This window comes from Etheostoma spectabile, chromosome 2 (genome assembly GCF_008692095.1).
Source record: "Etheostoma spectabile isolate EspeVRDwgs_2016 chromosome 2, UIUC_Espe_1.0, whole genome shotgun sequence".
Lineage (NCBI taxonomy): Eukaryota > Metazoa > Chordata > Actinopteri > Perciformes > Percidae > Etheostoma > Etheostoma spectabile.
This window is the reverse complement of record NC_045734.1, coordinates 1,737,833-1,748,961: the sequence shown is the minus strand read 5'-3', so window position 1 is coordinate 1,748,961 and position 11,129 is coordinate 1,737,833. Positions and strand designations below refer to the sequence as shown.

Below are 11,129 nucleotides of genomic sequence, written 5' to 3'. Positions count from 1 at the left end.
GACCATAGGGCTGTGGGACCATTGGACTGACCCCCGAAACGACCCTTCTCCTCTCAAAACATTGAATTAGTCAACATGACTGAAATTTCATATTGACATTGCAGATATTCAGACTTTTAATAAAAACACCAGATGGTCATAATCAGTGTGTGTCCGTTTCTCCCTCCATTTGCCTGATTGCGTTTGTGTTTCAGAAGTGACTGACAGAAACAGGGAGGGGCAAACAGAAGAGACAGGGGAGCTACTTCCTAAGTCTTTTATTTGATATTTCCTCGCTTAAACCATCGTTCTGGCCCTCCTGTGTGAAGCTCATCTCAAAGCTCTTATTCCTGCCCCATGGAGCGAGGATCGAGGATCCCCGAGGAGCTATGAGTGAGGATAGGAGTTTAGATTCCCTCTTGACCCAAAAGCCAATATTGTCTGCCACTATCCTCAGGGCCAAGCCCTTGATCAAGCATTTGTGTTTTTTAATCACTACTTTATTAGTCTAATTCGGTGTGCATGCCACAATCAGAAATAGTATAGCCTATTTTTTTTAGGCCTAAGTAACAAATGTGTACAAAGTTGAACTTGCATGCATCACATCGGGCCTGCTGTGCTGTGTAGCTTTAGTGCAACATGGAGCTTGACAATGTCAAGAAAAAAAGAAAAAAACAGGAGAATCAACTTTGAGCAAATTTGGAAGAAAGTCAGAGGTATGGGGACATTTTAAACAAGTAGAGGGCAGTGACATACTGTATGTTTCGGCTTTGTCATGTGCAAGTGTGGCACGCAGCTCGCCTTGACAGCAAAAAAAAACTGGGACTTTGGCAATGAACCAACACATAATCAGGCTTGCCATGACAGAAAAGATGACAGTCAGCCTTCAACGTATTTTGGTACTTCTCCAAGCATACCCCTGAGAAGCCCTCATAGAGAAATGGGTTGAGGCCATTTTACATTGTAAGTGGCCAGGGCTTCCAAGAGTTAGCTCAAGAATTGATCAATGTTATTGATCCACATGGTCATGTATGGGCCCAGTCCATCCTGCCTCACCATAGCACCGTTTCCAAGGCTTGCTTAAAAAAGGCAGATTAGATGAGATGCTCTGAAGAATGGAGACGTAGGGATGAGCATGGATACGTGGACTGATGACTACAAAAAGCTAAGTTTCATTGCAATAGCGTGCCATCATGTCACCGACGACTCTACATTAGTTAGTAAAACTCTCGCCACAGCAATGTTTCCCATAGAGGATTCTAACACGGGGAAAAATATCTGACTTTGCCGAGTGGGAGAACCAAGACGGTGATAACCAACCAGGATGAAGTGGACATGCCCAATTCACAGAAGCATGTCATGGACGACAACAGGGACCTACTGAAATGGTGGAAAGTCAATGGATTGATGTGTCCTTTGGTGCGGGAGACCTGGTAGATACATAAACCAATGGATACCTGAGCAAGACACTTAACCCCTAGTTGCTCCAGAGGCGTGTTACCTCTGATAGTTATAGCAATTGTAAGTCACCAAGGCGTAATCAATTACCCACACTACAGGCTCATACACAGGCAGGAGGCTACTATCACAACTGACGAGTTCAGTGTAACCATTGTACCCTGCATCATTAGCCCTTCCCCTTGATCCCTCAACGTGGCCTACATTTTAAAATATCCAAATAGGCCTATTCGTTGTGTTTTGTAACCTTGCTGAATTATTTTAGAGTAGTAGGCCTACTCCTAGGCCGTCCAAAGCTCATTCTTGTTCATTTTCTTTGTTCATCACTGTTCACGTTTTTAATGCTTTGTCCTTCTTAAGTTATTCCATAATTCTAAACAGATTTATGTAGTTCAAACAACTCAGAATTGTAGTTGAACGTCAGTTATAGCGTATACGTCTTTAAAAAACTGTTGGGTTTGTATCAGACTTGGGCTCATAATTACAGTTAATGTGTTGGGCTTGATTATTTCCTCTCTCCTCCCATGTTTCCTTGGTGGGATGGACTAAAACTCGAGGAAACAGAAGCAAGTGAAGGAAATGTGGATGCAGAAAGATGCGCTCAACAAAGAAAAGCTTCAAAATCCTAAACATAAACAAAGGTCAAAGCACCTTTAAAAATTAAAACATCAAAAAGCAAAGTCAAAACGGTGAGAAACTAGCTCCACTTAAAAAAGGAGAAATTACTCCTACATACAATAATAAAACAACAAACCAGTTGCACTCCATATCAATGGTACAAATGCCAGCCCTGTTGATTTGAGCAGAAATTAAGTATCAGTGTAATTGCTATATTTTAACTTCAGCGATGCTGGCGCCTGATTTTGTGCCAGCAGTCAGTCTTATGAAAGGAGCTGCCTGCAGCTACAGTATAACTTTTTTACAATATGAAGTGGGCTGACAATATATTGAGAAAACGTCAACCATTGTTTTGAAAATTATGCCTGCCACTTTTTCTTCAGTGCAGATGGTTGTTGGATGATGTTTTTATATCTGACGAGCCGCTCAAGGACAGATTTTTTCTTTTTGTAAAACAGCCCAATTCCCTATGCAACGCGGGGAAATTGTTTCAATTAGCATTACGGCATTGTTTTTCATTTGCTTTTGACTACTTGGTTTATCATTTGCTATAAAGATGAAGTGGGCAACACAAACCGGACTCATTATCATCACTGGCATTTTGTGCTCTTAACCATCCTCTGCTTTTTTCCACAAGCTATTTGTCTGTGTTTGCTGCCATCTCCCTCAAGATTGAACGCTTTGCATTAAAAACTGGGCCACCCTGGCAGCCTGACAAATGAAGGCAATACCATGTTTGGAGACACCTCGTTCAACAGTTATTGAAGTTGATAACTGATCATTTGCATATAGATAAGGCATGCTTACCTAGACTAAATCTTTAGCATATAAAGTAGAATTGTGTGGTTTTTTTCTTCAAGCTGAATTGTTCTGACAAAAGCTGGCATACAATTTGAGGCTGAATTGAATCGAAAGTTTGGTTGGCAGTTGGAATTTGCTGAAGGCAACAATGTCAGTGTGCCACTTGAGGATGTAATTACAAATGACAAATGCTCATTAGGCCTTAAAGAGGACGCAAAACGTGAGCATTTTCTCTGTTTGGAAAGACAATATCTACTGTGCAGTAACCATGTCATGAATCCAATCCCATAAATACTACTGTTCCAGGTTGACTCATGCACAATCATCTATTAAAGTAATAAGCGCACGCAGAGAAGAATTTGTTCAAATGCTGAAAGGAACTCAGTGAACATCAAAATTTTAGCCACCTTTCTGGGAGCCTGAACTTGGTTAGTTGCAGCCAGTTCTATATTTAGCGAAATGCATATTTGTGTTTGATGGTGCTACTGCTGCTTTAGCTTTTTCTCAGGTCCTCTTAAAGTGAGAATTGCACTTAAAAAAGGAAAAATCGAAATCACTGGGCTTGTAAGTTGGGATAAGGAGCTCATCAGAAACGGCAGGACTAAGCCTGTTTAATACCCTGCGAACTAAACATTTTACCAGCTGCTAGGGATGAGGAAACTGCCACCCAAGTGAAACTGTCATCAGAAGTACAGCCGGTCTGTCAGTATGCTTAAAAGTCTTTCTCAGAAAAAATCAAATCAAATCAAATGATATCCATTAAAGTTAAAGGGTATTTTTGTTTCTTTCCACAAGCGCCCTATTTCCCCATTGAATTTTGTCTAAATGACAAATGTGAAGAAAAATCGGAATTGTTCCAGTATAGAGCGAGAACGCTGTGACTGACAGCCGTGAACCGGGCTGCAGTGTAATCATCTAGAGCAGGGGTCTTCACCGGTTTTTAGGCCAAGACTGCTTAATTGAAAACAAGACGGAGCAGGGCCCCTCCACTACAAATATTGTATAAAATAGAGTTATATATGTCATACATGAGGTCATTAGGGGCAAGGTGGAGGAAAGGTTGGGACACAGGAACAGAGGTTTATTCGATACAACGGAATGATGGTGCTAAGAAATCCTCTGGGGCTGAGAGCGGGCAGACAGGTGGGAGGCAGGTGCAAAAAACAACAATTAGGCTCACGCAGGCAGACTGGGCTTCCAGAGTTGAAGCAGGAGCAAAAAACAAACAAAGGCAACAAAGCTAAAAGCAGAGGTACTGGAGGTAGTCTAACTCACAAAAACCCACTAGGGCAGGCCGTGGTGTTCCCACTGTGGCTGAACGGACAATCTGGCAGAGTCTGGTTGGAAAATCGTGGTTTAAGAGGAGCGGTGATTGCTGGATCTGCTTCAGGGGTGGAGGAGGGAGACAGGGCCAGGAGCGCCACACCAACTCAGCACAGGACAGACCGAAGGCAAAACTCAAGGAAAAAAAAAACAGCAGATTTCACCATCATAATATGGCAATTTTAAATTACAAGAAGTTTTATCTAATTTGGAAGGTATTACGCTGATAGTAGCCTATGATACTGTAAAAAACATAAACATACTGTATATTACCCCATTATTATCATGTTATTACAATATTATAACAATGTTACCACTACCCAGATATACATATGGTTATGATCGAACCCATTCCTAGTTATTACCTTGGTAATGGCATGTTATTACGTCTGTTATCTTCTTATCACCTTATTACCCCAGTGTTACATCTTATTACGGTGATATATTACCCAGTTATTACTTTGGTAATTATAAGTTAATACCTATTTATTTTCTCTTTATTATCACACTGTCACCCCACTATTACCAGCTTATTACCGTGGTGGAATGTAAAGTGCTACCGATATAGCTACTCTGGATGGCATTACCCTGGCCTCTAGCACTACTGTCAGAAATCTAGGAGTTACTTTTGATCAGGATACGTCCTTCATGCCCACTTAAACAAACCTCAAGAACAGGCATCACCTTCGTAACATTGACGAAATTAGGAACATTCTGTCTCAAAACAATGTTAAAAAACTGGTCTCCCAGAATGCAGAGTTACTTTTCCTAGATTCCTAGAGTCTCATGAAGTAAAATAGGAGATGGATCCGCTACGAGGCTCCTCTCCTGTGGAACCAGCTCCGAGTCTGGGTCCGGGAGACTGTCACCACGTTGAAGAGTAAACTCTCCTCTTTGATAAAGCTTATAGTTAGAGAGTGAGGAGCTCCAGCGTTTGCCTAGACCGGCGGGGGAGGGTGCAGACACAGCACCCATTCTCTTCTCTGCTTCTCTTCATAGTTGTCAGATTCAACTACCAACCTTTGTAGAACTGGCTCAGGTTTGCCTTGTTCCAGCTCTTAATCATGCTGTAATAGTTTTAAACTGCCGGGGGACTTCCTTTGACACACTGAGCTCCTCTCTCCTTTATCTTTCCATCTGTGTGCATCCATGTCCCAGAAATGCCTGTTTCTAACCTAGCTCTGTGGAGATTATTCCCCAGAGTCCTTATGTTTTTTCACCCAGCGGTTTTTCTTGGATTAGGGTGGCACTTAAATCATGGTTGCTGTGGTTCTGCTCTGCGCCCCGCTCTGCCTTGCTACGTCTTGCTGCTTCCTGCCGTGCCCTGCTACGTCCTGCTATGCCACGGACTATAACTACTATTTATAGTCATAGTTCCATTATCTTTATTGTGACTATTATTGTCACACCCCCAACCAGCTCAACCTCTCCGGGGATCCTTTCCATAATGTTGTCCATTCTGTTAAAGACTAAGATCCTTTTTGTTTAACCATAAACAACTTGGAAATCGCAATCGCAAAACCCACCAGACTCCATTTAAATAATCAATGGTTTTAGCATATATAGAACCAGCATATTTCCACATATAAAGTGGTGAATTTAGCGTTTATTTCAACCAGAACAGAGTGGAGATTTTTGGATGAGCGGGAGGACGAAAGAATACGGCTTTTAATTTTTTGGTCAAATTTCAATTGCCTGTCAATGATACATAGCTAGTTTTCTTTTCTCAATAATGGACCAATTTCAAAGATTGATCGTCCCGTCAGTTACTTAGACACATAGGACAATAGGTTCCAGTTTTTTTTTTTTTTTAAGTTACTGGTTTGAATCTTTTGAAATGGGATAGTGTATTCTAACCCCCAGTTTGGGAGAAGCAGACAGGAGTCATGCCATGGTTTTGGTTTGATTTAACAATATTTTTGTGGTTTAACTAATCTGCAGTGGCCGAGTTCTGCTAAATTCCGCAGACGTTTCATTCTGGATAACTGCTGAAAACTGTAAAAAAATTAAAATAATAATAACACTAATAACTGCAGATTCCGTTTGGGTCATAGTTTTCACAATTTAGACCGCTACCCTTGTTTGGATCCTTGCCTACATCCCTACACGTTAGCATGTATTTCCTGTTGTTACTTAAATAAATACTACACCTGCATCAGCTAGAGCAGAGATCTTTAACGGGGGGTCCGGGACCCCTAGGAGGTCTTTAGAATTACTGCAGGTGGACCTCCAAATCATTGTTAATATTTCAAAGTTTTTAAAAAACAACAACATATTATTAGAAAATATATATACCCACTGATGATTGGCTTACTGCCCTATGCGTAAGGTAGTCACTATGTCACAGATTCAGTTAACATGGATTCACTTTTCCACATTTATGGTTAACATTAAAAGATGATTGATGATGAGCTTGAGTCTTGCTTTTGGGCTCAGAACCCTGCTTTTCCAGCCAATCCTGAACGCCCAGACACGAAGGCTAAGCAGTGTTCTGTACAGCTGTGGACAAGGCCACACAGCAAAATGTGGCCCAGTGACAGATGACAATAAGTTAAAGCTTTTTTTCCCTTTTCTCTATGGCATAGTGTACAGGAATGTCTTCCGGTCTAACACATTCCCCATCTCCCTCAGCCACATGTCAAATGTAGAGGTCTTCTCCGATTACTGAGGTTGTAGCAGTAGCTTCCAGGGTAGTGGTCCCATTGGAATAAACTTTTTGTTAAAAGCCTTTAGAAAGGAGTTGTGAAATAACCAGAGCTGAAGAGCACTGTTGTTTTGCCCTTTCAAGATGTCACATAGAAAAGTAAACATTTCTGCAGTCTGGTAGAAGAGACTTCATCTGACTTAGCTGTCAGGAATGGTTTCAACACAAGCTCCCGACACCTTGTCTGTGATTTCAGTAACCAGGGCTGGGAGATGACGTGGATCATCAGCATAAATGGACAATTGAATGAAAAGTTACCAAACTCTCTGAATTCCCACCTGCTGAGATTATTTTTCCCTTCAAATAAATCAGTGTATGAGTCACTGCAGGCACCTAAACACACACAAATAAAGAATATCCTGATCTGCGGAATCTTTGTGGGTCATTTCACATGTATTTGTAAATTGCAATACAAACTAGAAAATGCATTTCCTGCAGAAAATGCTTGTGAATGCTGAAACGCTAAATTGGTAAAGCTAAATGAGGTTGCTGGCTTTAATGCGTAAAAAAGAAGTTAAAGCAGTGGGAATAGTTAGGTAGGAAGGTAGCTTTTAAATCAGTGTTTTGAACTTTTTATTACGTGTTTGTCCCTTTTTTTGACGTCTTCATGACTAAGTAACACTCACTTATTAACTTTAGTTTTACAGTTATTTTTGGAATTTATGGTCAATAAATCTCATTTTTGGGAAATTATACCTAATGTTTGAGTTAGAAAAGCAGAAATTAGGAATTATTTAGACTAAAATTAAAGGAATGGATGTTGGTGGATAATCACAGACTGGAATATGTCAACTTTTACTCAATACTATTTCAAAACCACTTCAATTTTTTTCTCCAAATGCGATGAAATTGAATAAGACATCCTAAAATTAATTAAAGTAGAGATTTGTACTTGCCAAGGAGCATTGTGTGGAATCAATCATGTCATTTTGGGTAGTTAAAAAGAATATTGATATAGGAAAAAAAGGACAACACGAGGGTTAAAGGTGAATTCTGGTCAATTTCAACACAAAGTTCTCTAGTTTGTATATGTGGAGTGCTGTCAGTAGAGAGAGAAATGAAAACAATTGGTGCTGTCTACACCATGCTATCCTCCTGCTAGCGTTAGCACTGTACGCTGAAACAGGACAAGTTATAAACATGTTTTTAGCCTCATAACATCTTCAAAATGCCATTACCAGTGCCCGCCCCTTCACAGTTGTGTGAATGCTAAACCTTTCTTTGGTCACCTCTAACTATGTTCAACTACAAAAACCATTCAAATATCAACATGTTAAGTGCTTAAAGCATACGATGGGACTTTGGCAAGATTTTTTCTCTTATTTATACATTTTAAAATATTAATCTTTATTTCAATTTCTATTTTACATTAATGTCAATGGAGCAATCTTCAAATCCTCTTCAGGCTTCCTTTTTTAAAATGCTACTCCACCCACGTACTTTTACCTACAGACATCAATCAAACTTTAAACTGTTCACAAAACCTTTAGATAGTAGCAGTTGTATTCAGCGTCATGATATTTTTTGGAGTTTTGGTGGCATCACTGTTTAAATTGTAGTATTGCATGACCTAGAGGGTGATGATATCAGTGGGAAGCCTTGGAAACTCATCTTAAAATCTCTGTAACTTGTTCTCACAGCCACAATAGTTAATTGTCATACAAGGTTTATATGTAAAATCTTAGCTTGTCTTTCTTCAGCCAATGTGCTTATAGTATAGAAGAGAGATGTCTCACTCTGTAGCAGAAACAGAGACCTAAACACACAGGATGAAAACAGGATATGCAGCAATGTGCGGTACAACAAAAAGATGGTGTTTTTTGAAAATGAAACCATAGAAACCTGTTCTGGTATAACCTCAAAATACAATTATGAACCTTAGAATGAGCAGAATATGGGCACTTAAATCCACTCTTGAGCATAAACCCTTTTTTGAACTGTGAAATTATAGTAATTTTTAAGCCTTGGGATGCTCGAAGTGAAGCGATTTCAGGAATTCAGTTTAAGGTTTTTGACTGCGATGCAGGGAAACTGGCTGTGCTGCCAGTCCTTCTCTGAGATTCTATCTCTCCCAGGTGTCACTAGCTATCACTATGTCAATCAGTTTATGAGCCACACCTGCTGTTTTATTTAACCATGACACAGAACTTTCGTCTGTCTGCCTGTCTGCATTCAAACCTTAATATATTCCACATCTTTCATTCATTACGAGTGCTATACAACTTGTTGTCTTTTATCATCTGTGATCATTTGGTGAAATTACTGATACAGTGGTGTGAAAAAGTGTTTGCCTCCTTCCTCATTTCCTGTTCCTTTGCATGTTTGTCACACTTAAGTGTTTCGGAACATCAAACCAATTTAAACACTAGTCAAGGACAACACAAGTAAACACAAAATGCAATTTGTAAATGAAGTTGTTTATTATTAAAGGTGAAAAAAAATCCAAACCATCATGGCCCTGTGTGAAAAAGTGATTGTCCCCCTTGTTAAAACATACTATAACTGTGGTTGTCCACACCTGAGTTCAATTTCTCTAGCCACACCCAGGCCTGATTATTGCCACACCTGTTCACAATCAAGGCATCACTTAAATAGGAGCTGCTTGACACAGTAAGGTCCACCAGAAGATCCTTAAAAGCTACACATCATGCCGAGACCCAAAGAAATTCAGGAACAATTGAGAAAGAAAGTAATTGAGATCTATCAGTCTGGAAAGGGTTATAAAGCCATTTCCAAAGCTTTGGGAATCCAGCGAACCACAGTGAGAGCCATTATCCACAAATGGCGAAGACATGGAACAGTGGTGAACCTTCCCATGAGTGGACGGCCGCCCAAAATTACCCCAAGAGCGCAGTGACGACTCATCCAAGAGGTCACAAAAGACCCCACAACAACGTCCAAAGAACTGCAGGCCTCACTTGCCTCAGTTAAGGTCAGTGTTCATGCCTCCACCATCAGGAAAAGACTGGGCAAAAATGGCCTGCATGGCAGAGTTCCAAGGAGAAAACCACTGCTGAGCAAAAAGAACATCAAAGCTCGTCTCAATTTCTCGTTTTTTCTTGTTAATTATAGTTGTATTTTTTGAAAATATGAAATGGGAATTCATTCAAATTAAAGCTGTCAATTCAGTTTAGCACCGACTTTTAAACATTTTTTAAAGACATCCATATTAATTAGAACCTTATCCACTTTTGCACATTTCCCACTAACTTCACCTTTTTCTACACATTGAAGTCAGCAATTCAGTGTAGAATACAATTAATTTTACAAAATCTTTTGTTTCATACATTTTTGGTGTTATTTAACATTTTAATAAAATGTCTACAGCTTCTCCACCAATCACGGCCTTTCCATTTGCAAAATCGATACTTTAAACACACACTGTACGGCAACTGAGTTAAAAATGTTAACACATTACCATTCACATATTGAACTCACTGTAGAGCACTTGCTGCCTAAAATACATTTTGTATTTAACTTTATTTCTTTTCTGTTTCCAATTATCTGAACAAAGGGTACAACAGAGTTTTTCTGTTGAAATTTGAGGCAAGATTATTGTGTATTGCACTTTGTTTTTAGAAGGTTCTGTCATAAAAAAAATCTCCGGTGGCCTTGTCACATGACCAATTAAAATTTACATGAAGACTATCCACATTTTTGTCTTAAGGATCCCTTAGAAGATGTGTACTGTAATTGGATAAACAATTTTTGGAAAATAAAGACAACATCCAATATCCCCCCCCGCCCGATTATTGGTCCCCACCTGTGCCACTCCACTTAAAAATTCCTGGAATCACCCGTGAAACTTGAGTAGCACAGATCGATCTAATATTTTTCATTTGTGTCGACCTAGCACTCCTGATTGTGGCTGCCTTGTTCTCTTTTTGGGTCAAAAATAAAGCACTCCCGGGCAGAGCAACATTAAATGTCATGCCAAGTATTAAAAATAGATGTTGAGCACACAGTAGCTTCCTCTGGACTGGCTCCAGTCCAGCGCCAACATGCTTTGCCACTAGACAAAGCAGATGCCCCTTGTTTGGGTTGGCGTGCTCTCAGTGGAATTGATCAGTGCAGACAACATGGGGTGATTCAGGGAATTCTCCACGGCGTCAAACAACATTTATCAACCTCGGTTACATATCCTTTGTATACCTGTGTTTATATAATGGCTGAACTAACTGCTGTGTGATCTTCTGTTATCTGAGGAACCAGGTTAAAAAACAGAGTATTTGTGTTTGTGACGTAC

General features: G+C 39.9%; 1 long non-coding RNA gene across 1 annotated transcript; it reads left to right on the top strand.

The window, feature by feature from the left end:
- The first annotated feature begins 3,959 nt into the window (after nt 1-3,959).
- On the top strand, nt 3,960-9,565 carry LOC116695642 (uncharacterized). The gene is made up of 4 exons (XR_004333506.1): nt 3,960-4,010; nt 4,220-4,224; nt 8,607-8,612; nt 9,555-9,565. It is a non-coding gene; the product is annotated as an uncharacterized LOC116695642 (long non-coding RNA).
- Nucleotides 9,566-11,129: the final 1,564 nt, after the last annotated feature.